General features: G+C 54.0%; 1 pseudogene; it reads left to right on the top strand.

The window, feature by feature from the left end:
* Positions 1 to 1,540: 1,540 nt before the first annotated feature.
* Positions 1,541 to 2,640, top strand: LOC147616214 (18S ribosomal RNA; annotated as a pseudogene).
* Positions 2,641 to 5,803: the final 3,163 nt, after the last annotated feature.

Here is a 5,803-nt window from a genome sequence, read left to right as displayed (position 1 = left end):
TCATGTATTGCCTTACTGTACATTGTGTACATAGCCTTTTTGAAGCTTGAAAGGGGCTTCAAGCTCTTTAAAGGAGGGGTGTATGTGGTGGCCCTCCTGTTTGGGATTCCTATCCGGGCCACCTTGGTGCTTTGGTGGTGTGCTTGACCGCCCCGCAATTGTTGCCTCTATGTGGATGACCAAGCAATCATCTAAGCAACCAAGACACTCAAGCAACCTTCAAGCGCTCAACTCTCTCCCTCCAAGTCACCGTTGGGGCTCCCCCACACCATGACGGCCGTGACTTGCGTCCCTCTCTCAAGCGACCCTCTTTCTTGTAATTATTCTCTTGGTTAATAGCAATCACGACTCGTCTGTGAGTCTTTTCTTCAAGCAATCTTCTCTCTCTCATTCTTAGCAAGCAAAACGTGAGTTCACCATTGCAGTTGGCTCCGCGTGAGCCGCGGGGAACATTGGCCGGTCCCATCGTTTCTGGTGCCATTTGGCACGTCGGCAAGGTGAAGTGAGCCCCATTGGGGTCCCGTGGGGACCGGGCCATCACATGACTCTATATGGGTGGTGGTGCTCGCTTGAGACGTGAACAGGACGGACCACGGAGCGAGGAAAGGGTGAGGTGAGGCGTTTGGTCCCCGCACCCCCCTTGAAGACATGGGATGTTTCTCCCCCCTTCGGCGAGCGTCAACCCACCTTCCATTGAACGACTTGGCTTGCCTTCGGCTGCATGGGTCTCACGGGACTCGGCGTGCCGGGGTGGCCGTTGGTGCCTAGTACGCAATGAGAGGCGGAGAGTCGTGTCTCGAGCCGGTGAGTTCCCGTTCGAGACGCGATGCGATCAAGGTAAACGGTGGCATCGCCCGTTGTGCGTAAGTGTGCGGCTTGTACCAATACAGAAGGTCATGAAATCGGTGTGCCAAGACGAGAAACGGACAATGGCCGACTCGACGGGATGATCTCCCGGCGGGGCGGCTCGTCGCCCTCGACGAGGCCATGATCGGGGTGAGACGTTGGGACCGCTTCAGTCGTCGCCTCCGCCCCTCACCTCGACTCGGTCTCGGAATCTTCCATGCAAGACCACATGGACAGCGTTTGAAGCGTCGTCACCCCCAAGCTCGTCGGGCCGGTGGCGTCACGCTCGCGAGAAGGAGCCGCTTCCCATGCCCCGACCCACCTCTCTCCCCTTGTTCGTTTTTACATCAACGAAGGGGGCCGCGTCTACGTCGTGCTTTCGTGCAGCGTCTCTCGCTTTGTGCCGTTCTATCGGAGCGTTGGTGGCCGAGGTGCCTCCGTGCAGCGCCGCGCACCTCTGCACGAGCCGTTGCATCGCGCGCGCCCCCGCACGTTGGCCTGCAACCGGTGCTCGACCATCTTGCACATGTGTGAAGTCGTACCGTTGCCCGTAATAACTGGTGCGTCCCTCCTCCCCCACCGATCCCTTTTTGTTCGAGTGCCTGAGAAGGAGCGTTCTACCCCGTGGTGGTCGTGCCGAGTGTGCGGAGTCGGAGCACACGGCCTTCGTGCTGCTTGTGTGACCGAGGATAGCTACCTGGTTGATCCTGCCAGTAGTCATATGCTTGTCCCAAAAATTAAGCCATGCATGTGTAAGTATAAACTCTCTTGTACTGTGAAACTGTGAATGGCTCATTAAATCAGTTATAGTTTCTTTGATGGTACCTTGCTGCTCGGATAACAATAGTAATTCGAGAGCTAATACGTGCACCAACTCCCGACTTCTGGAAGGGACGCATTTATTAGATCAAAAGTCGATGCAGGCTTGCCTGGTAATGCGGTGAATCATGATAACTTTCCGAATTGCACGGCCTCGACGTCGGCGATGCTTCATTCAAATTTCTCCCCTATCAACTTTCGATGGTAGGATAGAGGCCTACATGGTGGTGACGGGTGACGGAGAATTAGGGTTCGATTCTAGAGAGGGAGCCTGAGAAACAGCTACCACATCCAAGGAAGGCAACAGGCGTGCAAATTATCCAATCCCGACACGGGGAGGTAGTGACAATAAATAACAATACTGGGCTTTTTTAAGTCTGGTAATTGGAATGAGTACAATCTAAATCCCTTAACGAGGATCCATTGGAGGGCAAGTTTGGTGCCAACAGCCGTGGTAATTCCAGCTCCAATAGCGTATATTTAAGTTGTTGCAATTAAAAAGCTCGTAGTTAGATCTCGGGGTGGGGTGAGCGGTCCGCCCCTTCGGGTGTGCACTGGTCGCTCCGCTCTTTCTGTCAGGGACGCGCTCCTAGCCTTTGCTGGCTAGGACGCGGATTTGGCGATGTTACTTTGAAAAAACTAGAGTGATCAAAGTAAGCCTATGCTCTGAATACATTAGCATGGAATAACGCGATAGGACTCTGGTCCTATTGTGTTGGTCTTCAGGACCGGAGTAATGATTAATAAGGACAGTTGGGGGCATTCGTATTTCATTGTCAGAGGTGAAATTCTTGGATTTATGAAAGACAAACTATTGTGAAAGCATTTGGGAAGGATGTTTTCATTAATCAAGAACGAAAGTTTGGGGCTCGAAGACGATCAGATACCGTCCTAGTCTCAACCATAAACGACGGACCGCGGAGCGAGGGAAGGGTGAGGTGAGGCGTTTGGTCCCCGCAACCCCCTCGAAGATGTGGGACGTTTCTCCCCCCTTCGGCAAGTGTCTACCCACCCTCCGTCGAACGGCTTGGTTGGCTTGCCTTCGGTCGCATGGGTCTCACGGGACTCTGCGTGCCGGGGTGGCCCTCGGTGCCTAGTACGCGATGAGAGGCGGAGAGTCGTGTCTCGGGCTGGTGTCTTGCTGTCAACAGTGAGTTTCCATTCAGGACACGACGCGATCAAGGTAAACGGCGGCATAGCCTGTCGTGCGTCAGTGTGCGGCTTGTACTAATATAGAAGGTCATGAACTCGATGTGCCAAAACGAGAAATGGGCGATGGTCGACTCGATGGGATGATCTCCCGGCAGGACGGCTTGTCCGCCTCGATGGGGCGGTGCTCGAGGCGAGACGTTAGGACCGCTTCGATCGTCGCTTCTACCCCTCCCCTTGGCTCGGTCTCGGAATGTTCCATGCAAGACGACATGGATGGCGTTGGAAGCGTCGTGACCCCCGAGCTCGTCGGGCCAGTGGCGTCACGCTCACGGGAAGAAGGAGCCGCTCCCCATGCCCCGACCCACCTCTCTCCCCCCGTTCATTTTTACATCGACGAAGGGGGCCGCATCAATGTCGTGCTTCCGTGCGGCGTCTCGCTTTTGTGCCGTTTTGTCGAGAGCGTTGGTGGCCTGGGTGCCTCCGTGCGACGTCGCGCCTCTGCACGAACCGTTGCGTCGCACGCACCCCCGCACGTTGGCACGCAACCGGTGCTCGATCGTCTTGCACGTGCGTGAAGTCGTGCCATTGCCCGTAAACCGGTGCGTCCCTCCTCCCCGGTCCCTTTTCGTTCGGGTGCCTAAGAAGGAGCGCTCTGCCCCCGTGTGGCCGTGCCATGTGCGGAGTCAGAGCACACGGCCTTCGTGCCGATTGTGTTACTACCGAGGATAGCTACCTGGTTGAGCCTGCCCCAGTAGTCATATGCTTGTCTCAAAGATTAAGCCATGCATGTGTAAGTATAAACTCTCTTGTACTGTGAAACTGCGAATGGCTTATTAAATCAGTTATAGTTTCTTTGATGGTACCTTGCTACCTCGGATAACCGTAGTAATTCTAGAGCTATGTGCACCAACTCTCGACTTCTGGAAGCGATGCATTTATTAGATAAAAGGTCGACGCGGGCTTGCTCGGTAATGCGGATCATGGATGGAAGGCAAGACCCGAGACGAGGCCGAGGGAGCCGAGCCCGGCGCACGAACGCAAGTGATCCGTGAGACCCGCATGGAAAACGCGCGAGACGCGCTCCACGGGTCAATGGAGCCGTTTCATGAAGCATGGATCGTGGAAGGCCGCGTGCGGCAAAGGCGTCGTGGGACCGTTCACAATCAAGTTAGAGGGTGGATTAGTTCACCCCACCCTTTGTGACGGCTTGTATTCAGATTCATACATCTAAGTAGGGCGCAAGCCCTTGCATTGGCAAGAAAGGTTGAGTGACACCGATCCAGGTGGAGTTCCTAGGCCGCTATGCTCTCTTAAATGACCCAATCACAAGATGAGACTCCAACTGTGCGCTAGGGATAGGAATGGACCGTGATGTAGAGGCCGTGAGGTGACGTATCTGGCGCCTGCACTCCCGCTGCAAATATCGAAAAAGACTCCGCTGAGAGTTATCATCTGCCGTCGAAATGAAACCCAAATGGGATTATGTGAGCCCAAGAGCAAGCACACTCCTGAATGGGGCATAGGCAAAAGTAGACGATGAGGATTCGCGACTCACTCATACTAGAAATGGTAAGCATGACTTACTCCCGTCGAATAGTTGTGTACGGTTTGGTTCTATGACACATAAGAGCTTGGTTCTAGACTACCACCACAGTAAGCGCCTTGAGCTAGAGAAGCAATCGGGAAGGATCATCGAGAGAGAACGATGACCCCATGCTGAATCAGTATCATTACACCTGTCTTCAGAATGGCATGCAGAGCATAGCTAGTCCCTCAGGCCTGTTGAGGGAGACCCTTCGGCCATGTGAAGGCCCCCCACGGAACGAGGGGTATGGCCGCACTCCCCTGGAACGTGGGGATCTTCCTTGAGCCGCGCCATAGTGTCGAATGCTAGACAAGATGTTCTAACTGTATGAATTGGAGAATGCCGATATTCGTGTTCCAAGCTCCCCCTCCAGTCCATTCCCGGGGGGGGATCCGGAATGCAAGGGAATGGCGGGCTCCATGACTGCGCACCCCAGCGGAGCTGCGTATAAGGGTGTATTCTCTACACAGTTGAAACGCAATGATGTACCTTCTGAACATCGGATCTTGGCTACGGGTGGATGTACTGGGGTAGCCAGGAGGCCGAACCCAACCAACTGTCCCAGAATGCAACTAGCGGATTTACCTTTAAGCAATATAGGTCTCCCCCAGAACACCGCAAGACAAGGAACCCTGAGTTTTGATCTGGGGGCCCGCTCCACACGCACAGGGGGAGATCATAGTGCAAAACACTTCTCTCAGGCGGCGCATCAATCTGGGTACACAAAAGAAGGTATGTGTTTGGGGTGCCCACCGTCTTATGGAGCGACCCTTTGGTAACTTACTGGAGAAAGTTCTGGGCTCTCTGTTTCCGTCCATTCACTCTTGGGATAGGATCCGTAGCTAGCGCGATGGCTCAGTCCGTTTCGACATTGTCACCTCCAACTAGGCAGCAGCAGAAGCAATCGTTAGACGGATTAATGACGAAAGAAATATCGGTAAAGTATCGGTACCCTTCCGTAGTCATGTGCCCAATCCCGCTCCCCCCACTCACCCCTCCTCAACCCCCATTTTTTCCCCCATTATCGCTTGCCTAAACGTTAATGGAATCCGCAACAAAAGAGGGGAATTGGACACCTTAATGAGGCAGAACCACTGGAGTATCGTGGGTTTATCGGAAACCCGCCTATTCCAATCGACTTCCTGGATACCATACCTTTCAATCCCTGGGATCTAGCAAGCCAGGAGAGCGAGGATTGACTACCCTTACCTCTCGAGATTGCAGGGCCTTTGAGCTTAACTTGTCGTCCCCAAGTTGCATTTTTGTGCAGTTCTTCCCGCTTGGGGAGAAGGGCCCCTGGATCCATGGGAACGTATATGTACCCCAACGCCAACTAAGGGAGGAAAGAAAGGCAGTGCTCTCAATGATGGCCAAACACCTTCGAGCTCTTAGCCAGAAGAG

This window comes from Cibotium barometz, chromosome 38 (genome assembly GCF_041138505.1).
Source record: "Cibotium barometz isolate CiBa-2024 chromosome 38, ASM4113850v1, whole genome shotgun sequence".
NCBI lineage: Eukaryota > Viridiplantae > Streptophyta > Polypodiopsida > Cyatheales > Cibotiaceae > Cibotium > Cibotium barometz.
The sequence above is the reverse complement of the archived record's forward strand: the minus strand, read 5'-3'. Positions and strand labels throughout refer to the sequence as shown.